General features: G+C 38.9%; 1 protein-coding gene across 5 annotated transcripts in view; it reads left to right on the top strand.

Annotated features, from left to right (window-relative positions):
* Window positions 1-25305, top strand: part of LIMS1 (LIM zinc finger domain containing 1) — a 149571-nt gene that overhangs the window by 94457 nt on the left and 29809 nt on the right. The gene's annotated exons all lie outside the window — the stretch shown is intronic.

Here is a 25305-nt window from a genome sequence, read left to right on the forward strand (position 1 = left end):
GAGATACACGTTGAGAAGAAAACTTCCCTATCTAACTAGAGTACACACAAACTTCATGTCCTGCTTCACTGAACCCTGCACAACTAGAGCTCTTTCCCATTTCTTCACAAGACCTTTAAATTGTAGCTCTTCTTCAAAACTGGAGAATTGTGCCTTTAAACACTGTATGATTGGAGAAGTTTTTAAACTGGGAACAATTGGTTCCCTTTAACAGCTAAGAGAGAGCTTGTTCTGGTTTATTTAGAGCACCTTTCTGTGAGGAGTGTTTTGAGCATTGCTGGGGGTAGTTGTGGTGCTTGGGGTAGGGAGGGGCTTGGGGAGGTCTGTTATTGAAATGGTGTGTAACAAAGGAATGCAGTGGAGCTGTTGAATGTAACCTAGGAAGGAAGGACGTCAGAAATCTGGAGACTATGTTGACAAAAAGGTTAGGGTTTTGGCTTTCAAAGTTAATTTGCCTAAAACAACACAATTGTAGTTTTTTTGTTTTAATGACTGGAAATTTCATTTCAGATTTGTGGTTCTGAAAAGTCCCTACAATATTAAGCCCATGTGTTTAAAGTACTGTGTGACTGTGAAGGAAGGTTTGGATTTTGTTCCTGAGATGAAGTCTTCCTGTTTCAGTGCTGACAGTAGGCTGCAGTAAAGATAGACTTCCTTCTTTTTAAAATCACATTTACTGTATAAGTAGTTTGTTTTGGATTATTGATTTAAGCATTTGAATGTTTTGATTAGATGGTAGAAGGGCTGTCTATGCTTTGTGTACTATTCCTTTTCCATCAACTCATTTTCAAAGTTTATTTTAAATTCTCTATTTAAATTTGATAGTGAAGAAATTAATAAGCTTTTAAAAACTTCTCCAGATTTGTACTTAATTGTCTTATAACCAAATATAGATTTGTACTTTGGAAGGAAAATGTTTATTTAAAAATTATTGACTCCAATTTTTGAAGAGAATAGTAGCATTAAAGAAATATTATTGATGTTATTATTAGCATTTGTTCTGTCAGATGTCTCTTAACTAATTCAATGTATGAACTTGAATTAATTGGATTAAGCAGAATTTAAAAGCTTTAGAGTTTGTATTGTTACAAAATGTGAACTTAGTGAAAACATTGAGCTTTATGTTGCTAACAGGATAGGTGGTTGGAAGTAACCTCTGAAATCAACATTTGTTTTTAGACGCCATTCTTCTCTAAATCCAAGAATGAAATTACCAAAACAGGTTTAATTTCATATTTTGCATTTTAGGAATTTTCTTTTTTAAAAAATTGAGATCTATAAAACAACATTCTAAACCAACCTCTTTTACTTATTTTGAGATAGTAGTCAAAGTACCTATGAATTAAATTACCTATTTGGGTGGTTATTTATATAGTGCCAGTGACCGTTGAAATAATTCAATTTCTTTTGTCCTAGAACTTAAATTAAAAGGTCAGGGTCAAATGTTGCTTGTTCCAGTGGATCGAAGAGAAATATTTTCCACCTATTCTGCCTATGTAGTTCCCTGGTTATATAAGGGACTTGTTTCTGCCCTTGCTGTCCACTAGTGCAGAGAGAAAGGCCATTTTCCTTATTTATAAATGCAGTTCTACCAGGAAAAGTAGACAATTTTCAATTTTCTTGTGACTATTTAGTCAGTTTAGGGAGGTAGCATTTTCCCCTCTCCAAGAATATTTAGCCTGTTTTTAGTATTATCTCAGGTTTTCCAGCTAGTAAAGAATAAAAAAGAGTAAGGAATTTGAAGTTCAGTACATTCCAATTTCAGTGCCAGTTTGACAAGTTACATATTCTTTTTGAGCCTTGGTTTGTTTTTTTTTTAAATGGGGATGAAAATAACTACCATTATTGAACAACGTTTACTGTATCAAAATCCTCCCTGTGAACTTGGTAAGGCAGTGTCATTGTCTTGTGATTAGTGCTGTAGGGTTGATAGTATCATAGGGTTACTGTACCATTCACCTAATTTTTATTGAGTGGCTACTCTGCAGGATGAATAAGACAGAGTTCTTCCTCTCAGAAAACACCTAGGTTTTGGCATACTGAATATGACCAACATATTTTTCCTATGAGTATTTATTTGACTTTGAATACCCGTGCTATCAAACATTTTCATGCTGTCTCAAGTATTGCTCAAGAACCATTCCCACTCCAATTCCTTCTTTACTCATATGTTCATTTTCTTGGCACGTATGTGAACTTTAACAGAAAAAACACTAGAGACGAGAAAGGGCCATGCCCACTGCCAAAAAACATTTTTCTCTAAATTTTAAAAAAAGACTGTGCTCCAAAACACAAAATAGAAGTGTTTTAAAGAGCACTGTGACATACATGAAAATAGTTGTCTTCAAACTTGAAATTGTTCAAAACAGGCATGTGTAAAAGGCAGCATGACAAAAACACTGGGCTTTGTACATTTTTTTAAAAAGTATTACTCCTGATCTATCTAAAAGTTACCTTACTTGTCTACTTTGAACAATGGAACATTACCCACTGTATTTGAAGGCCGTAGTATTCCAGGGGACTTAGAAATCAATCTGAGCCTTATACTTCCTTATATAGAATATTTAGAATATCAGCCTTTTTTTCCCTAAAAATTTTGATGCCCCAAAATAACATCTATGATACACCTATGTACATATACTTACTTCTTAGTTATTCTCTTTCTTAAATTATGTTGTACCTACATGTGGTGATTTTTTTTAAGGAATCCTTAATGACAAACACCTGATCAATTTTTTGCTTTTAAAAATTCTCCAAGATCACTTTTGCTTTGCCTCAGATATACACAATCTGTAAATGACAGATTAGGGGCACCTCAAAATTCAAGTCTTTGTTAGCTGGATTCAAAATCTAGTTTAATATAAGGGTTGGTAAACCATGACCCTCAGACTAAATCTGGCCCACTGCCTGTTTCTATGTAGCCTACAACCTTAGGATGTATTTCATATTTTCAAATGTTTGAAAAAATAATAATAAAAAGAAAAATATTTGTTGATGTGTGAAAATTATATGAAATTCATATTTTGGAATCTTTAAATAAAGTTTTATTAAAACCTAGCCATTCTTATTTGCAGGTGTTGTCTATGGTGGTTTTGTGTTACCCTGCCAGTTCAGTTGTAACTCACATTGGTATGGCCCACAAAGGCAAAAAATATTTCCTGTCTGGCCCTTTACAGAAAACCTTGACTGACTTGTGGTCTACTGCTGAGATAACAATGCTTAGATCTTTCCCTAATACTTCTTGTTACTGTTTCTGCTCATTCCTCTCCCCATCTCTCAGTTAGATTTATTATGCCTGGATAAAATCAGGGTTATGTTGGCCATTTGAAATGAATGTTAATCAAAAAATATAATGTGAAACTTGTATGCATCTTCAGTAGTTTAAAAATATAATGAAAATGTGAAGTTAATGGAATGTAGTTCCTTAGAAATTTATGCTCTCTTTTTCCTGTTGCACTAACCTTGAAGTACCCTTCTCCTGGTTGCTGAATGGGCTGGGATAACCAGGAATAGACACAGAAAAAATAACCTTTCTGGTTATTGAGTAAACTTTCTCAGCTCATATCTTTCTAGATATAGCGTATAAAATCATTTTTAAATAGCAATGTCCTTGCCTTGATTTCAGAGTGAAAACACAGATCATGTGTTCCTAAATGATTCATTACAGTTTATTGAACACTGTTATGGATCCTTATATTAAAGACATGGGTGTGCGTGTATGTTTAGTTTCTTATGAAATAAGAAATATATATAGAAAATATAGAAAAAGTGGTCATCATTGCACATCCAGTTCCTGTTCTTGACTTAGAAGTCAGTGCATAGAGTTCAGTTGAGTCTGGAGTAGATCTAACTAGGATGTGAATTTCCTTACTGTTTTGCAGTTTGCTTTTTGGCCTTATTTTAACTGAACCACTGTTCATTGAGATATGGTGGCACATGCTTATAATCCTAGCAACTAAGGAGGCTGAGATTGTCTAGCTTCAGGTGTTTTCTTGGCAATGCTTAGTGTTTCTTGACTTATAGATGCCTAGCTGAAATTCCTGCCCTTTTTTTCACATAGCCATCTTCTCCCTGTGTCTGTCTGCAAAAGGCCTTCTCCCCTTTTGTGCCTTGTCTGTGCCTCCTCTTCTATTTTTATAAGGACACCAACCATGTTGGATAAAGGGTTTACCAATACTCTAGTATTACTTTGTCTTAACTTTAATCTTCATTATATGTGCAGTGACCCTATTTTCAAATAAGGTCATACTCACAGGTACCAGAGGTTAGTACGGTAAAACAATTTTAGTGTGTGTAATTTCTACCTGCACTAATGACCTCTTAGTACAGGAGTATATAAAGATTAAAGAACATTCCATTCTGTAGGGCTTTTTAAAACAGTATTGTTGAAGTTGGAGCTGGGGTTGTGGTTCAGTGGTAGAGCGCTTGCCTAGCACGTGTGAGGTCCTGGGTTCAGTCCTCAGCACCACATAAAAATAAATATATTGCATCCATCTGCAACTAAAAATATATTTTAAAAAAACAGTTTTGTTGAAGTTAAAGTAATGAATCTCAGTAAAGTGCACAATTGGATTGCCCAGCTTGATTAATATTGATATGTATACCCCGTGATAGCAAAGTGGCAATCAAGACAATGAGTGTGTTCATCATTCCCCAAATTTTCTCATGCCCATTTACAGTGCTTTCCTCTTTCCCTTCCCTCTGTTCAAACCCTACACAAACTTTGATCCATTTTTTATCACTGTGGATAAGTTTGCAACTTTAGAATTTTACATAAATGATATGATTTTATTTATATATAATTCTAAAAAAATGTGAGCTCTTACTCAGGGAACTGTGTGGCCTCACTTAAGTCATAGAATTTGATTTATGTGGAACTTCTGAATGCACTTGATCCTATCTTAAAAGTTAAAAATATAACATTGAATCTAAAAGTAAAGGTTAACCTCCTGTGCTTGCCTGTGGGTAGTAAGTTTAAAGCAAAATGAAAATTTCCTGCCTATTATTCATAGATGTTTGCCAGAGAAATATCTAGATTGAAAAAGCTGAAAATATTTCATTTGTCTATGTAATAATGAGTTTGTAACTTAAAATTAAACATCCATGTTTTCCTTTTGCCTAAAATATTATCCTCCTGCCCACAGCAAACTGTGTGAGGGGAACCAGAATGAGGTAGGAAGCTACAACTAAGCATCATATGTAGTGTGTTTACTTATATTTGAAGTTTCTGTTGACAGTATTTTTTTAAATTTTTAGTTGTAGATGAACACAATACCTTTATTTTATTTATTTATGTGGTGCTGAGGATCAAACCCAGTGCCCCAAGCACGTGAGGCAAGCGCTCTACCACTGAGCCACAACCACACAGCCTGCCAGCATTAGTTTTTAATTCAGATGTATAGAATTATTGGGACCATCTAAAATTCTGCAGTGTTTTGGAAAATTTTGACATTTCCAGATACTATAAAAAATATTCATTGTTTTACAGTAAAAGTAATGGTAATTATCTTTGAAATATCAGAGATAAATTGATGTTATAGGTATTTTAAACAATGAGATTTTGTAAGAGTGTAGCTAGTTTAGGTCAAAAATTCTCCTGGATTTGGAATCATTCTTTGTGTGGTAGTCAACAAATACCTTTTAAAATGGGTTTAGGGGCTGGGGTTGTGGCTCAATGGTAGAGTGCTTGCCCAGCATGTGTGAGGCACTGGGTTTGATCCTCAGCACCATATGTAAATAAATAAATAAATAAATAAATATTCATCCATAACTAATCAAAATATTTTTAAAAAATAAATAAAATGGGTTCAGTTATTCAACACAAAGTGTAATCTTGGGGGGCTGGAGCTGTGGCTCAGTGGTAGAACACTTGCCTAGCATGTGTGAGACACTGGGTTCAAACCTCAGCACCACATAAAAATAAACAAATAAAATAAAGGTAGTATGTCCATCTACATCTGAAAAAAAAAATTTTTTTTAAAGTGTAGTCTTGGATCTTCTTAATTTACTTTACTGAAGGGATATATTGCTAGATTGGGTTTCTGGGTTATTGTGTAAAATATATTTGTCTAGACAATTCTGCTTCCGTCTACATGTATTGAGGTCCAGCTATGTGGTAGGAAACTGGGGATATGACATTGATTAATGTACTAACATGTAACTACTACTACTAACATGTAACTTATGTAACTTAGCATATTGTGGGAAAAACAGATACAGAAAAATAATTAAAATATACTCTATTGCCCAAGGGATGGCAAGGATAATGTAGGAAGAGTAGTGTCTTTTGTTTGTTTGTTTGTTTGTTTGTTTGTTTGTTTGTTTTGCCCCTGGGGTTGCTTCACCACTGAGCCACATCCCCGGCCCATCTTCTTATTTATTTTTATTTTTTATTCTGGGTACCTGGGATTGACCTCAAGGGCACTTAACTACAGAGCCACATCCCCAGCCCTTTTTTGTATTTTATTTAGTGACAGGGTCTCACTGAGTTGCTTAAGATGCTCAGTGCACTACCACCCCTGGCTAGAGTGTGTTTTAGGCTTCGTGGGCCATGCAGTCTGTGTCACAACCACTCAGCTCTGCTGTTGTAGTGTGGATGCAGTTGTAGCAAACACATAAATGAGCTAGGCACTGTGGTGCATGCCTATAATCCCAGCAGTTTGAGAGGCTGAGGCAAGAGGATCAGGAATTCAAAGCCATCCTCAGCAACTTAGCAAGGCCCTAAGCAATTCAGAGACCCTGTCTTTAAATAAAATATAAAAAAGGGCAGGGGGTATGGCTCAGTGATTAAGTACCCCTGGGTTTAATCCTTGGCATGCCCCCCCCCCAATAAAAAAACATAAATGAATAAGTTTAGCTTATGTGTTCTAATAAAAGCAAATGTGAACCATATTTGGCCTGTGGGTACTGATTTGCTGACTGCAGATTTAAAACAAAAACATTCACTATCTCACAGTGTCTGTGAGTTAGGAATCCAGGTCCAGATTAGCTGGGTGCCTCTGGGTTCAAGGCCTTTGATGACATTATTATTAAGTTTCTGGGCTGTGGTCTTCTCAGGACTCCAGTGGAATCAGTGATCCGAGAGAAGCAGATCAAGAAGGAAGCCACAGTCTTTTGTAACCTAATTTCAGAAATGACTTCCCATCACTTTGGCTGTGTTGCCTTCATTAGAAGCAGTAAGTCCCTACCTTGCTCAAGAGGAGGGAATTACACAAAGATGTGAGTACAAGAAGATGAGGCCATCAGGGTCGAAGTGGCTGACAACCACACAGGGTTTGACCATGTATCACCAAGTGGTGTCAAATATCTGCTTGTTAAATCCTCCATCTACTTCTCTTTGCTTAGAATCTGTATTTATGACTGTGAATCATCTCATTGCATCTATGACCACTGTCTTAATAAAATCCAGTTGGAACCAGACATAGTGGTAGATCCCTACAATCCCAGCTACTCAGGAGGCTGAGGCAGGAGGATTTCAAGTTCAAGGCCAGCATAGCAACTTAGCAAAACCTGCCTCAAAATAAAATGAAATAAAAAAGGATGAGGAGATGCCCTATGGGAGAACACTTGTCTAGCATGTGTGAGGCCCTGGATTTGATTCCCCCATGGTAAAACAGAAAGATCCACTTGCATCTTCGTGGATGATGTAGCAGCACCACAACTGCCTCCCATGTATTTTCCCCATCCTTCTGTGTTCCCCGATTTCAATTTCCATTTCTTATTTCTTTGGTAGACTTCAGTAAACATTTATTGAACAAAATCAAATGGAATCCAAGAAAGAAACTAAGAAACATTAGGTTTGGGGATATAGTTCAGTGGTACAGTGTTTGCCTAACATGTACAAGGCCCTGGGTTCAGTCCCCCAGTGCTGCGAAAACAAACACATGCAGAGCTGTGACCCTAGCACTGTTAGTATTTTCCCATGTTCTCTTATGTAATTTTCTCTTTATCCAGTTAGTAAGGGGATAAGACTGGCAGCTTCAAGCCCAGTTTGCTCATCACTCACCTTCTGTGCTCCCTGCAGCACCATGAGCCTCACAGGACACAGTCCCACTTATCATCACTGTTAGTTGTAACCATGTCTCAGCTCTGTTGCCACTGTGTAAGATGTCTGAAGACAGTTGTCACTGATAATTTGTATGGGTTTGTTGCGAGTTTTTTTTCTCTCTGCTTTTTCCTTTGATAAATTCTCAGTAAAAATTTATTGAGTTGCATGAATAAATGAAACTCTGATAGCTTGATGTTAGCCATATATGTGTCATATTTGCTTGTATCAGCACAGTCCTGCTGGATCTCCTGGGGCCCACATCACAATCCATGTGTTAGATTGTGTTTTCCCTCTGATAGCAGCCGTGAGTTTATCATCCCTCTCATGCATCTCTTTCTTACCCTTATACCTCTGACTTAACACTCTCCACTTTGGCCCAGTTTGCCAGCCTCTTGTGAATGTGCTTAATGCCCTGCAGCCCTCAAAACCAGCTGTTCTTTCTGTGATAGACAGTCCAAGCAACCCCATAACCTGGATTCTTTTTTTTTTTTTTTTTTTTTTTTAATGTGGTGTTGAGGATCAAACCCAGTGCCTCACACCATGGTAGACAAGCGCTCTACCACTGAGTTACAGTCCCAGCCCATACCTTGGATTCTTAAACCTCTGTAGTCCAGTGTCTACTCCCACCATAACCTCCTGCCCTGCACCAATTTAGTCATTCTTGGTTCTCGGTGGGAGAAACAGCAGTAGACTTCGGCAACTTAAATGGAGAATGACTTTATTAGAAAGATTCAGATTGTGCATAGAATCGACAGAAATGGGAAAATTGAAGAATCAGGCCCAGAATAGGCAAGGTCCAGGAAGACCTGATAGCAGACCCCATAGCCAAGGTTCTGCTGCTGGGACAGACTGGGCAGGGGCTAACACCGAAGTCTAGGTTATCCCAAGCAAGAGCGCAGGGAGCCCAGGTGCCAATACGATGCTGTCGGGGAGCAAGTGGGGAGGAGGCCCATCTCCCAGTCTTAAGGTTCTCACCATAACTCAGGTTACTTTCCCTTTACTTCTTAAAATTTACATTGTTAATAACTTAAACTTACAGTGGCAATGATTCCTTCTCAAAAATTTCTCCTCCCTTCATCTCCCGCATTACCTTTTCTTAGTCGTGCTAACAGTGGGCTTGCGATGTGGGACCATGGGGTCCAGGGGGGCTGTACCACTTCTTTCCACTTTGTCCTCTGTCTTCCTTTCAGTATTTCCCAAAGCTCATTAGTATTCATGACCTCAGATACCATCTATGTCAAGGTGACTGCCTAATCCAGGCTAGAAGTCATTTCTAATCCTTATTTAAGACTCACACAGTTTAAACTAGTGGATGTTCAGATAAACTTTATGAATGAAGAAATGTCGGAAATTAATTATGAAAGCAGTTTATTGGATCCTTTATTGACTAGATAGTGAAATCATAGAGTGTTTGGATTTTTTCTTTCCAAATTAAACCTAAAGTCATAAAAAGAGCTCAGTGCCATGGTGCACACATGTAATCCTAGAGGCTCCAGAGGCTGAGGCAGGAGGAGTCCAAGTTCAAAGCCAGTCTCAGCAACTTAGTGAGGCCCTGACCAATTTAGCAATACCCTGTCTCAGAATAAAAGAGGACTTGGGGATGTGGCTCAATGGTGCTCCTAGGTTCAATCCCTGGTACCAAAAAAAAAAAGTCATAAAAAGAGAATGTAGCATAAATGAGGATTTTAAAAGCCATATTGTGTAGGGCTGAGGGTGTAGCTGAAGTGTAGAGCACATGCTTGGCATGTACTTAGCATGTGCAAATCCCTAGGTTCGGTTCCCAGCATCAAAAACCAAAATTGTGATTGTACTTACTTCTAACCCCTGCCCCACCAAAGTAAAGAATAGCATCATCTAGTTGAATAGTACAGAGCATGTTTCAGTATGCTTTAAAATGTGCAGAGAAATTTCATTGCATTTGTTTCCTAAGACAAAAATAGTAGTAATTAGTTGTATAAATTAAAAAAAAAAAAGCTTCTTTGACTTATGTGCTTGAAGCAATATTGATAGATTGGGTCACCACTATAACCAGCTCTGCAGTTCAGCAGAAACTTTTGTTGTCATCCTTGTACATCTTGGAATTGCCATCTGCCTATTTAAAGGAAGGCATTGTTCAGTGGTGAAAAGGTACATTTTATTGTCAAAATTCTAATTGCTTGCAGGTAATGAAAATGAAATGGAAATATTACAGGAAAGAAATATGAATATGCTTGAAACTAGGAATGGATTACAGATTACATGTGATGTTCTAATTTATAATGTTTACTTCATGTTTGAGTGGAAAAAAGGACTTACAGAGTTGTTTCCAAAATGGTTTCTTCTGTACCCTGGCCTTCTGAGGTGTTTATAAAGAAAGAGAGAAGGAGACTTTCATTTATAATAGAAACAGCTAACTATGTGATCATTTCAGAAAAACAATCAGTATTTTTAGAGCTTTTGATTATCACAGTTGTAGACCAAAAGATGCAAATATGAGTTACATCACACACTTAATTTTTGAGAAAAGGAGCATGTAGTTACTATATTTGTTGGATATTTCATATTTTAATCTGCGTGAGTTTGTTTAGCATATTAGAAAGTGGGACTGTGAACTTAGGCCTCTCTGAACATCAGTTTCCTTTAGAGGAAACAGAGAGGGTTGGTCCAGTCAGAAAGATATTAAAAGAGATATTGGTTCCCAGGTAGGATTTCCCTGGGTACTGTGCATATTAAACAAAATCAGAAGTGCTCTGTAATGTGAGAAGGGAAGGAAGGGGCTTTGTGGCTAGACTCACAGCCCTAGATTCTTGTCCCGATCACCTCAAATTGTCCTGTGGCAGCTGCCAAAGAACATTCACTCAGGGGAAGGTGCTTTGAAAGCCAGCAGAGGACAGCCTGCCCTTACTTAGAGGCTGTGATTTTGCTTAACTTGAACCAAGCCTCCTTCAGACTTTATTCTGTTACTGAACACCACTGTAGGAAATAAGAGTTTAAATATATTATGCTTATGTGCTGAATTATTTATGGATCAGATGATACTGTGTGTGGAATTAGCTTCAAAATATTTTATGCAACTGGGTATGGTGGTGCATGCCTGTAATCCCAATGACTGGAGAGGCTGAGGCAGGAGGATCACTAGTTCAAAGCCAGCCTTAGCAACTTAGTGGGGCCCTAAGCAACTTAGGGAGACCCTATCTCAAAATTTAAAAAAAATATATAAAAGTGTCTGGGGATGTGACCCCATGATTAAGCATCCCTGGACTCAGTCCCTGGTACCAAAAATGGAATTAAAAAATAAATAAATAACTGTATGGAGGCTCAGAGGTAGAGTGTGTGCTGAGCATGTCCATGGCCCTGGATTCAATCCCTAGCCCCCTGCCAAATGAAAAAATATATGGTTGAGGAATAGATAAAAAAAACCTATGATTTGATAACTATTAGAGTTGGGTAATGGTTTAATGGGATTTATTACACTCACTAATAAAAGGTTAATAAAAGTTGAATTCTTCAATAATATGTTTAAAATTTTGGGTATAATATAATGAATGGCACATTTTAAACTGTTCCCTCCCAAAGGACTCAAAATCAGTATACTACAGTGATGCAACCACAGCAATGTTTATAGAAGCTCAATTCACAATAGCTAAACTATGAAATCACCCTAGATGCCCTTCAACAGATGAATGGATTAAAAAAATGTGGGGTATACACACACACACACACACACACACACAATGGAATATTTCTCAACCTTAAAGAACAATGAAATTATGGCATTTGCCGGTAAATGAATGAAGCTGGAGAATATGCTGTGGGGTCCTCTCTGCTATGTCCCGTGTGGAGGAGAAAAGAGTTAACTGCAGGAGGAGGGTGTTGGCAGTTTTTCTATTACCCCAAAAACTTATCTACTCAATAAACACACAAGAGCCAATACTCTTTTTTTAAATGAGACAGGGCATGACGGGTCTGGCCATACCAGCTCTGGCCTCTTACGACAACAACTCACCCAACTCTCTTTTATTTATAACATACAGGTAAAGGGGGCCAGGACCAGGAGGAGGTTCTTCTGTGATGGATAGGATAGGGTGGAGTTAGGGAAGCCATTCTCTTAGGGGGAAAATTCCAGAAGGAGACAGGGAACCACTCCCAGGCAGTGCCACATGCTCCCAGGCAGTGCCACCTGCTTCCCGGCAGTTCCTAGAAGCCAGGCCTCTGTGTCCCATGGCTCAACCTAGTCTGATTCTGCTAAACAAGGATAATTTCCCACATCATGCTAAGCAAAATAATTCAGTTCCTAAAAACCAAAGGCTGAATGTTCCCGTGATATGTGATACTAATTCACAATAAGGATGGGGGACTAGGGAAAATAGAGTTACTTTAGATTAGGTAGAAGGGAATGAAGGGAGGGGAGGGAGTATAGGAGTAGTAGAGTGAAACAGACATTACCTTTTGAACATATGTAACTATATGACTGGTGGGATTCTACATCATGCACAACCAGAAGAATGAGAAATTATACTTTTGTTTATATGAGTTATTAAGGTGCATTCTACTGTCATATGTAACTAATTAGAACCAATTTTTAAAATCCTCAGTGCGGGGGAAAAAAAAAAGTTAAGTGCTGAGGGGCTGGGGCTGGGGCTCAATGGGAGAGTGCTTGCCTAGCATGTGTGAGGCACTGGGTTCTGTCCTTAGCATAGCACCACATAAAAGTAAACAAATAATGGGCTGGGATTGTGGCTCGGTGATAGAGCACTTGCTTAGTATGTGTGAGGCACTGGATTCGATTCTCAGCATCACATACAAATAAATAAAAAGTTTGTCAACAACTAATAAAAACATTTTTAAAAATAAACAAAATAAAGGCATCTACAACTACAAAAAAATTTTTTACAGTTAAATGCTGAATCAATGAAAGTTACAGGAGTAAAGTGCCTCCATGTTGAGCAGAGATTTCTCAGAAATTGTGATTAAAATAAGGCGGAATTTCTAAGGGAACAGGTGCCCAGTGTTCTGGACAGTTTGTTCTCTGACAGGTGGTGCCATCCCATATGGCACAAAATGATGTTTAGGGCCAAGTGAATGGTAAATGAGCTGGAGAAAAGCCTTCTGACTTCTTTCTCTGCCTCCTTGGCTTTGGAAATGTAAGAAGGAATGCAAATATTACAATAGAGCCAAAATATGAATAATGGCATGATTTAGCAGCTTCTGTAGAGCTAGCTGTGTGGGAGCCCTCCCTGCGTTTGTGGTCTCTGAGCACTAGAATACTGACTCAGACGGCCTAAATTTAGATGAAAATCTTAAACAAAATGGAAGGTAAATTGACCTTTCAAAGTCTGTTTATGTAAGCATTTTCCTTAGAGGCAATCTATAACTACTTAGCAAGAGTAGACACGGATTTCTGGATGAGAAAACACTGACATTGCCTTATTAGCATCATATTATTGCTTTTCTTATATGTGTGTTCTGGTTAATAAACTGTATCAGGTGATATCCCCACACACCCTACACCCTTCTTTCTCCTCCATTCTAGGAATTAACCATGCATCCATATGATAATTAAATGTTAAATTAAGACAGCAATGTAAACTTTCGGTTTTGCTCTTTTGAATTACTTCCCTTTCTTCTTGACTTTTGCCAGCATCTTTTAATTCTTAGCAATTATTTTGTTTTTAAAATTCATCCTCTTTTGGGGGGTGGGTACCAGAGATTGAACTCAGGGGCTATCGACCACTGAGCCACATCCCCAGCCCTATTTTGTATTTTTTAATTTAGAGACGGGGTCTCACTGAGTTGCTTAGTGCCTTGCTTTTGCTGAGGCTGGCTTTGAACTCATGATCCTCCTGCCTCAACTTCCTGAGCTGCTGTACTTACTGGTGTGCCCCGTGCACCCAGCTGAAATTCATCTTTTTAAATGGAATTAGTTCCTTTATTTCAGAGCAGTTTTATCTAGAAGGATAAAACTAACTCTTGAAATAATCATGTGGTCTCTCATAGATTAGGTTAGCATCATCTGGGGAAGGATAAAAATGACTTCTTTGAAATAGAGTAAGACCATTGATACAACCAGCATAGATGCTGTCATTTAGAGGGCTAAATAGCACTTTTACATGTGTTCTATCCATATGGTTTTATTAATTTGTTTGAACCATTCTCAGTGTTTCATCATTTGATTTGCTGATAGTTTCTAAGCTCTTTTGAAAACTTAGTTTCTTTTTTTCCCAGACTGGTAATTTGGCTTTGCACCAAGTTAGTTTTGATTTCTTTCTTTCTTTCTTATGAACCACCATGAAAGAGATTGTTCTGTCTTGTGCTTTACTAATGCTTGGTTAAAGGTTTGGATTAAAGAACTAGACAGACTCAGAGTCACTCAGGTGCAACTTTGCTGTCCTGAACTGAAATGCCTGGCAACAGTTCTATTTATAAAAAAGGATTAGAGCAGGGAGTTCCTAGCTCTCCAGTCAGGAAGGTTTAAGTTTCATTTTGCAGTCTTTCAGTAATTAACTATTAAGAGGTGAGTGCACACATGGCTTAGACCACATGGTACCCGTATGTGCATGTCTTTGTGCCTCAGTTACAAAAGTTAGTGAATATTCTGAGCATTGGTGCTCTTCTCATTTTCACCAATGTTTCTCTGGATTCTCTCTTGCACACTGTTCTTGAGAAATAGCGTGCTTGGAGATTTGTGGCCAAGATTGGGCTATGGCCTCTGGCCAAGCTCCAGGGGAGAGCTCCTGCAAGAGCAGGCAGGGGGAGGCCTGCTGAACAGAGTTCCTGTGGAGGCAGTTGGATCATAGTCCCATTCCAGGCTGGCACCTCCTCCTATAAGGATGTCTGTAGAAGGGAAGGGAAGGAATGACCGAGGTGCTAGTTTATGCTCTGTTAGGCAGCTGCGCTCTTCCACATACGTAGCACTCATTTTTTAGTGATTATGACAATAATTCAACATTCCTGCTGTTCAATTTAATTTATGCCTGTGGAGTTTGGGGAAGAGGTGGATGGTGAGGAAAGAGAATAGAGAATAAGGGAATGTCATTTCCTAAAATCTCATTATGTAACAAATTCTTCAGATGATTATTGTATTGCCTTCAGATTTTGCCCAGTCCCTTTTAGGAAACATGAAAGCTTGTGTAGAACATTGTCCTGGATGTTTGCCTGAGCCAAGTCTTCTTCTTCCAGCCCTCAGCTGGAAGAAGAGCTGTTTTTTTTTTGTTGTTTGTTTGTTTGTTTGTTGGTTGGTTGGTTGGTTGGTTTTTGGTACTGGGGTGGAATGCAGGGTGCTTTACCACTGAGTATATCCCTAGTCCTTCTTGATTTTTATTTTGAGATAGGGTCTTGCTAAGTTGCTGAGGCGGGCCTCAAGCTTAGAATCCTCCTCAGCCTCCAGAGTCTCTGGAATACAGCTGTGTGCCACTGTGCACAGCCCAGGGCTGTTCTACAGCACACACACATACACACACACTCCCCAGCTGTGCTTTCCATCTGTGGCACCTTGTCAGGACCATGTCTTTGAAGAGATGCCACACATAGCAGTGTTGAGCAGTACATATGGTCTTCTTCACCAAATTTTCTGAAATAGAAGGACTTGTTTAGAAACCAGGTTGTTGGCCTTGGATTGTGGCTTAGTAGTAGAGCACTTGCCTAGCATGTGTGAGGAGGCACTGTGTTCAATTCTCAGCACCACATACAAATAAATGAATAAAATAAAGGTCCATCAACATCTAAAAAAATATTTTTAAAAAAGGAAAGAAAACTAGGTTGTTGCTTCATTATATTGCAGGAGTTATGTGGCAGAAGGGAAACACAGGATGGCCATGACAAGAAAAGGTGTGTGGCACTCACCCTAAACAGCATAGAGATCCTTCCTATGTCAGCATTTAGTGAATGCTGAGAACCTTGGGTTCTCCTCCTCCTCCTCCCCCCATTTTCCTCCCCCCATTAGTGAGAGCTTACTGAAGACCTTAGGTTCCTCCATTCTTCTCTTGCTTCTGAGGACTGATGCAGGCTGTGTGCCCCTGTTTGCTAGGGTAACACCAGTGTAAAAAAAATATTACAGGAACATAGATTGATTGGCCCCAAATATGTCACCAGTACCAGAGTGCTGTCAGGAAGCCAGCAGAGGTAGAGGCGGCGCTATTTTATACTGGAGCAGGAAGCTGCCATGCGACCATGCAACCCTCTGACTTTAAATTGAATAGTGAGTTCTCTTGCAACCTCTGCCTTGGAAAAACAAAGAATGGAGCAGACTAATGTGATTTCCATTTAATTGACCACTTTACCATGCTATACTTTTACTTAATAACCTACTCTTCCCACCCTTCCTAGTTTCAAATGCAAGTAGGAGACTCATTCCTCATATTGAATAAGGAACTCAAATGTCTAAAAACACTCAACGACAGAGTCCTGGCATAGGCCTGCTCTGTAGGTCTGGGTCCAACCAGGAGAGGAAGCCTATACAGTAGTTTGAAAAGTAAAGCTTAATATGTATAACAAATAATTAAATCTAGTAGAGTGTTGGAGTAATAAGGAATTGCCAACTAAGAAGAGAAAAAGCAACAGTATAGTCAGAGAGAGCTGCCTTAGGGCAGTCTCTACCCTAGGGCTGAGATAGGTTCCCAAGGGGGAGTCCACCCCCACTCCCCCATTCCCTGAGGACACATTGCCAGGCTCACAGAATGGTAAAGAAGTCTGGCCAACTTGCTGCAGTACCAGTAACCTAAGGCATCCCCTTACAGAACTACACTGCTGGAGCCCAACCAGGAAAGTTGCTGGACCCAGCCTTGTGTGCTGCAGGAACCTGATGCCCAGGGATGCCCTGCATGCCAAGTGTTTGCCAAGGGAGCTGGAAGCAAGCCCTTCCCCTACAGCATCTCTCCAGCGCCCTCTACTGACACTGATTCAGTGTTGCTTACAAAGGAGACCAGCAGCCAGTGTTCCTGCGAAGCTCAGGAAATGAGTGATTCTGTCTCAATTACCGTAATCTTACTCATTATTTCTAGATGTATAGAATTCCTCTTCTTGAGAAGAACTAAGAAACTGAACAAAGAGCTTCCTATTTAAGCTATCACAGGGTTGAGTGACTTTCAAAAACCAAAGCTTCATTCTGTGACAGGTTGGCAAACTCTGTGGGGATGAGAGAGGGGCTGAATTACAAGAGCCAGAAAAAGGAAGAGTACCTGAACACTCCTGGGAGAGGCTGTAGCACCAGCTGGTCATTATCTTTTTTCATTGCAAGATAAACTGTTATGCTAGTCAAAATAATTCCTTGCTTTCTCTTTGTATATCACAAGTTTTGAAATTATTGAAAGAGAAGAAACCTTTTAAAATGTCCAAAAATAAAATTTCAGTCTCTCTGTTTAATCTTGGCCAGTATGTTCAAATGCTCTTTAATAAATTAAAATGTGTGTTCTATGTCAAAAAGTACTGACTACAAAAGATATGTATATTTGAATTTGAAAGGGTATTGTTTTCACATGAGTGAAATATTTTTTCTTTTGTCCTTCCATACTGAAATTGTTTTTCTCTTTAGCTTATCACTGAAGAAAGTAGGCCTCACATTAAGCTTAGTCACAAAGTAAAAATTCCCACTGACTTCCTCTATCAACATAGCTGATGGTCAGTCCTGGACGAGATAACCCTGCTGAGTCACAACTAAAATAAGAATGTAATTAAGAGCCAGAAAGTCTGGTCCTTGGCCATCCTGGCCATATAAAGAGCTCCTGGATGCACTCAGAGGTTTCCCTGGTAATCTGGGCATCTCTTAACTGAATGCTCTGCTAAAAATACTCCTCGTCTATATTTGAAGTACAGGGCTTTCTCAAATATAGCTATTTTGGTCAGAATGCGGTATCTTTTTCAAAAAATGTTTAGGAATCAGAATATATTAATGGATCTCAATATGAATAAAAGGAAGAAGTGACTTGAACATGGGAGGAACTGCTTTCAGAAACATTTTCCAGGAAAAGCATTAAAATTTCAGAGAAAAATCACCTAACCTCTGAGGAAAATTTTTAAGAATTTTTTTTAAAGCAGTCAAACATTCTGCTTGAGTTGCCATTGGGTTCAGCTGAGAAAAAAAAAATTGTGAGTGAACTTATAGAGTTTAAATTGCTGTGATTCTCACTGAGTGAACTGCCTGTGCTGAGGACACAAAGTCCTGCTGAAGGACACTGAGCTATTGGGGGTGGTCAGTGCCTGCCAGTGTGTGGTCTGGTCGGAGGCCCTCTGCTTCTGACAGGACGTACAGTGCTTGCTTACAGAGAGGGTGCTTGGTCCCAGGAGGGGTACAAAGACTATAGGAGTTCTTTCAGGGACTTTTGGTATCCTTGAGGAGATAAGGAGTACTTTATAATACAGAGCACACTATTGTTTTCCTAAAATCATGTCCACCAGACTGGATGCACAGTAAACACTTCAGTTGCTAAACTGATGAGTGAAGGCTGCAACTCCCTAAGAAAGCTCTGAGAGAAGACCTGGGCAGAACTCAGCGGAAAGCTGCAGAGAGGGGGGCAGTAATTTTACACCCTTTCAGATCTGTCACCCAGAACTGAAAATGCTGATCATCCCTTTTAAGATAATTCTGAGACTGGGGATATAGCTCAGTTGGTAGAGTGTTTGCCTGTCAAGTGCAAGACCCTGGGTTCAATCCCCAGCACCACAAAAAAGAAAAAAAAAAAGATAATTCTGAACAGTTACCTTACATTAAAATTATATGCATGTACGTGTTCTTCGAGACCAAATTGTTAAAGTGCTTGTCTCTAGCTAACAGGAATATGAATTACTTTTCTCTGCCTCTTGTACATTTTCTATAATGAGCTATATTGCAGTTCACCAGAATAAAGCAGTGCAGGTCAGTGGTACTACCCTAGCGTGTATACACTTCTGCATGCACAGGTGTGCAGAAATATGCTACCCTGACATTCAGGTAACATTTCTTAGTGTTCTGCCATCAGTCATTGTGTCTTTTGCTGCCCATTCTGCTGCTCACCTGGTCTAGTATCTTTCTTTCTGTGGTGGGTTGAGATGTGTGAGGAAATGTCATCATTATCATACAGCCAGGTCCCTAGGTATAGGTGGCCAGTCAGTTGTGTTGTGTTTGTGTGGGGAAAATAGAGTCTCAAACACTTGCTTTTTCTCTGCACATGATTCAGAATGTTAATGTCAGAGAGTCTTGGAGAAAGAGGAGAAGGCCGTCAAGAGCTTTATTTCCATCTCTCTCTCCAGTTTTACCAAGCTCCCTGTCCTTTACACAGTGAAGTACTTTTGGGGCAGGTAATTTTGTTGTTTAGGTCATGCTGAAAGGTTTATCTAGTGATCTTGCAGAGAGAGGTCCTTCATGAGAAATAGGCCTCTCAGTGAGCTTTCAGTACTTGTTAAATCAATTAGTATTGGTCTGGAGTTGTGGCTCAGTGATAGAGTGCTTGCCTAGTGTGTGGGACGTGATCCCCAGCACTGAGAAAAATACTGGTTAGTATTAAGTAAATGAACTACTGATTGGCAACATTTTGTGCCTATTGTGGACAGAGTATTTTTTCCCACCTTTTCGTATTGGTGCATTATAGTTGTACGTAATGGTGGGGTTTGTTATTACCTATTCATACATGTACACAATATGACAATATAACCACATTCCCCAGTATTTCCCAATTTGCTCCCCTTCTCCCTCCCCTTGGTCCCTTTCCTCTATTCTACTGGTCTCCTTTGCTTTTCATGAGACACCCCTGTCATCAGAAAACAGGCAGCTGAAACACCAAACCTTGGTTCTTCTGTTTTTTGTTTTTTTGTTTTTTTTATTGTCAACAAATGGGGTACATCTTGTTTCTCTGTTAGTACATGAAGTAGAGGCATACCATTTGTATAATCATGCATTTACATAGGGTAATGCTGTTTGATTCATTCTGTTATTTTTTCCTTCCCCCCACCCCTCCCACCCTACTTTTCCCTCTACACAGTCCCTCCTTCCTCCATTCTTGCCTCCCTCCCACCCCCTATTAAGTATCATCATCTGCTTATCAGTGAGATCATTTGTCCTTTGGTTTTTTTGTGATTAGCAAGATATTCTCTAATTTCATCCATTTGCCTGTGAATGCCATAATTTTATTATTCTTTATGACTGAGTAATATTCCATTTTATATATATATACATATATATATATGTATATATATCACTGTTTCTTTGTCCATTCATCAATTGAAGGGCATATAGGTTGGTTCCACAATCTGGCTATTGTGAATTGAGCAACTGTGAACATTGATATGGCTGCATCACTGTAGTATGCTGATTTTAAGTCCTTTGGGTATAGGCCAAGGAGTGGGATTGCTGGTTCAAGTTCTTCTGTTACGATGAAAGAAAATTTAAAGTCAGGTACCAAAAGCCATGCAGGAGAACTTTATTATAAATGAAAGTAAAGTAAAAGCAAAGTAAGGCTCAAGAGAGAAAGTGGGTCATCTGCAAGCAGAGAATGGCAAGAAGACAGTACTATTTCCAAATTTATTACTGTTTGATATTTACCAAGACAGCCGGATACCACCTTCTGTACTCTTTGCCAATCAGGTGTTCAACTCCTCCTTCTCATTGGGTGATGGTGTTTTTGACCTTAGTTGGTCTTCTCCAGCACTGTCATGGTGACCAACCTATTTAGGGGGGCTTCATCTACAAGTCAGTCCTGTGTTAATGTGGACACTGGGATCAGTAGCCAGTCAGAAGTTACCTTAGTGCACCTGCACTACTGAAGGAATCTTCCTTCCCAGACAAGTGGCTATAGCCATAATTCCTAGCTTCACACCAACCTCAGTGAAACCTGCCAAGAGTTAGTTCCATTAATCCTTTTCTTTTCACATATTTTCCAGTGAGCTTTTTTGGCTTGTTTATTTTCTGCAAATTAACTATCACCCTTTGTATTCTTTTCCACTTTGAAAGCAGTTTTAAAAAGACCCTAAAGTAATTTAAGGAACACTTGTGACCTCGCCATACATTTCACTGCTCATTGCTTCCTACTGCCAACAACCCTCACCCCTGCGCCACTTTTCCATTTTCTTCTCTAGCTTCTACACATGAAAGAAAACATAAGACCCTTGACTTCTGAGTTTGATGTGTTGTTGTTGTTGTTGTTGTTGTTGTTGTTGTTGTTTGGGTGCTGGGGATCGAACCCAGGGCCTTATGTTTACAAGGCAAGCACTCTACTGACTGAGCCATCTCCCCAGCCCCTGATGTGTTTTTCTTAATGTAATGCTCTCAAGTTCCATTTTCCTGTAAATGATAATTTTGTTTTTCTTTATGACTGAATAAAACTCCATTATGTATGTATACCATGTTTTCTGTATCTGTTCATCCATTGATGGGCACCTAGGCTGGTTCCATGGATTGGCTGTTGTGAATTGTGGTGCTGTAAATAAGGGTATTCATGTATCACTATAGCGTGATGACTTTAATTCTTTAGAATAAGTACCGAAAAGTGGTATAGCTGGGTCATATGATGGTTCTGTTCCTGATCTTTTGAGGAACCTCCACACTGATTTTTATAGTGGTTATACTAATTTACAGTCCCAACAGCAGTGTAAAATTGTTCCTTTTTCTTCACATTTCTCTCCAGCATTTATTTTTGTTTGTATTCTTGATGACTTGGGCAGAGTGTTTCTGAGGCTGTGGAAGCATGTTCAGGACCCGGCTTGTATTTGCAGAAAACCCTCATGGGCATGGAATCAGAGCACTCTGCCTGCCCTGGGCCATCCCATGGAGCATTCTTACTGTGGCTCCTGAGTGACCACTTTCTTCTGCAGGTTTCATTCCCATGGACTTGCAACACCAGATGAGGAATTTTTGCCCAGACTCCATGTACTAATCACAGTATTTGAATTGTTGATTTTAGTACTAAATATGTGCCTGCTAGTTCACTTCCTGAAAGTTTTCAGCCACCAACTGAATAGCATTCCACTCATTTTCCTCATAAAGGAAGTGAACACACTTCTCTATAAACCTATATATACACCAATGTATCTTACGTATAGATACATTTTGTTTCAAAGGGAGATTCTTGAAACAATCTGATGCAAACACCCTTATTTCAGTTGCAACTTCATTGTAATTGTTGGACTTAATGGGCTTCCTGGGCCCTGAGATAGGGCCTTAGTGGTGGGGGGTGGGGGGCAGATAATTTAGTCTACTTATTTCATCTTTGTTAGGAGATACTTCTTTTTTTCACTTAGTTTCTTCAGTTTTCTTTAGCATACAAGAACAAAGTCAAATTACCTCTGCCCTACTTGGATAATGCCAATAAACAACACTAGTGCAAACATGTAAAAAATGCACCATTTTAAGTTAAGTTTGAGAAATGTGTGCCTGATTTCTTTCTCACCTCACTCTCATGCCTCTGGGGTAACATCCCCCCCCCCTTTTTTTTTTGCTTGCGCAATTAAAAATTAGGAAATAATTTTAAACAAGGCAAATATCCTTTTCTGGCTAACCTTTGTCTATTTCTTCACTGTCTGTTGAAAGAAAACACAGTGCATTTGTTCTGGAAGCTGGGAAATGGGAAAGAATTTTCCAGCTCCATTATCTTTACTTGCAAGTCATGATTGTTTTGTTTTTAGTGGTCTGGGGAAAATCAGATTAAATTTTCCATTTTGAGTGAGATGGAGAATAATAGTGAAAATAGTTCATTTTGCCAGATGATAATTTAACCAGGCCACCTCACCAATTTGAATACCCTGTATAACACAAAACTCTTTTACTAGAGTTGGAGAAGTTTTATCCTAGTGATTTTTTGCTAAATTTTTTGTTTAGTCATCAATTATGTAAATCTGTGGAAAGGAGTAAAGCATTTATTAGACTCCCCTTTTCCTCTACAGTCCCCTAGTATGGAGGAGGAATTGGTTCCAAAACACTACCCTACACTTCCATCACCACCCCCCTTACAAAAATCCAGGGATACTCAAGTCCCTTGTATAAAATTGCATAGTATTTGCATGTAACCTATGTACCACTTCCTATATACCTCAAATCATCTCCAGATTACTTATTAATACTTATTAATACCTACTGCAATATAAGTGCTGTATAAATTATTGGAATATTATATTGTTTAGGGAATAATGATGAGAAAAACCTACAAGTTCAGTAGAGATGCACCTTTTTTTTTTTTTTTTTTTTTTTTTTTTTTGGTGGTGCTGGAGATTGAACCCAGGGCCTTGTGCATGCAAGGCAAGCACTCTACCAACGGAGCTATATCTCCAGCCCCAGATGCAACTTTTTAAAACAAATATGTTTGATCTGAGGTTGGTTTTAATCTATGGGCAGAATCCACAGATTTTGAAATCCAACTATACTAAAGTCCTGTGTGTTGGAGCAATTAGTAAAAATGTCTAGTTTGGCTTGTAAACTCTATAGATGTCATAGGGATGAACATTATAAAATTTGAGAGAATTTAAATTTTAAAATGGCAGCTATTAAAAAACTGCATTTTGGGCTGGGGATATAGCTCAGTTGGTAGAGTGCTTGCCTTGTAAGCACAAGGCCCTGGGTTCAATCCCCAGTACCGCAAAAAAAAAAAAAAAAACAACTGCATTTTGGTCACTCTTTTCTCTAAAAGGACCCATCCTCTCGAGGATGTTTTCCTTCCTGCTGTAATATACTTTTCCACACTTTTTTAAAAAGATGCTTTCGGGGGGCTTGAGTGTAGCTTCATGATAGAGTGCTGGCCTAGCATGCAGTGAGGCTCTGGGTTAGGTCCTGAGCATTAACCCCCACCCCCACCCCACCCCCAAAAAAAAAGAGAAAAGAAGAAACAAAAAGGTTTCTTTGTTATTTTGTCAACTATGCTCATGATTATATCCAGACTTTAAGTATTTGAGCTCCTGGAAATAGCTGAAATGTTCTTTGTAGTATCTCTAAGTAGGCTATTTGTCTTTGGTTGTGTGTCAGAGGTGAAGTTTGTTTTGGCTGGAATGATGGAGTTAGCAGACTAGTGGAATCTGAGGCACTGCAGTGTCTTTACTGGAACCACGGTGGATCAGCTAAATACCAGGTGTGTCATGCATGGTTTGGACCCTTAAAAGTGTCAGGTACACTCAACCAGGTTCCAAATCAATCCTTCAGTACACGATAAGAGTTTGGCATACATTAAGTTGATCAAAAATTATGATTTTACAAAGAGAAATCCCTATAGTCTGGATGAATTTAAGGGATTTGGAGTTCAGAACTGCCATTGGGGATCTCCCAAAGTCCCAGGTTAGCCATGGTGATGAGTAGGGCTAATTAAATTATAGAACTTCTTGAAGGAACCCTTAAGGAATTGAGGACCTCTGGTGATGACCCTAGTTCTTCTACAGAACCCACCTAATGGACTAGTACTTCAGCTAAAATGTACTTTTTTGGTATTTTTAGAAATAGCCTCTTATTCTACTTCAAAGACTATTTTGATGCTACTGAAGTGGCAGTAGCAATTTCACTCAAAACATTGTGATAAATATTTTTCTCAACGTTACAATCACAGTCCAAAACATTATTCGCATTTCTTCAAGTGAGATAATTGTCAAAAAAATTTTAAAAGAAACAAAATGCATGCATAAAGAACCCGAGTAGTGGTGCTTATTTGGCCTTAGATTACTCCCTTGTCCTCCTTGGAAAAATAACAACACATTTCTTTTAACTCTGCTCTGTGGTAGCTAAATCAGAGAAGAGACTGCCTGCATAGTCTTTGTGGAAGAATGATGCCACCTAACCTTTCGTTGGCTTCTCGATAACAGATCCTTATTCAAGACCCTATGGATACACAGACCACTTTGTTCATTGAGCACTGGGTACTGACCTAGAAATCTGCTTCATGTTTTGCTTGCATATGGCAAAAACTGTATGTATATCTATATTTGGTTTCCCTGACCACATTGTACACTCATAGAAGCAGTGTCTGTGATTTGTATTCACTTTTTTTTTGAAACCAGGGGTGCTTAAACACTGAACCACATCTCCAGCCCTTTTAATTTTTTTGAGACAAGGTCTTGCTAAGTTGCTGAGTCTGGCTTTGAACTTTTAGTCTTCCTACTTTGGTCTCTCATACTGCTGGGACCTGCCACGCCCACCTTGTATTCACTTGTTTATTCATTCAATAGAAATGTACTAATTTTTACTAATAGTGGGTGGGCCAGATACTTCTTAGAAACCCCCTTGGATCTGCTGTATCCTGAGCATATAGTAAAAGTTTCATATGTTCAAAATGATGCAAAATAAACAGTGGAACAAGAAGAGCAGTTACTTTTTTAAGAAGTCATAGACCTTATCAGAA

Source organism: Sciurus vulgaris (assembly GCF_902686455.1).
Source record: "Sciurus vulgaris genome assembly, chromosome: 14".
Lineage (NCBI taxonomy): Eukaryota > Metazoa > Chordata > Mammalia > Rodentia > Sciuridae > Sciurus > Sciurus vulgaris.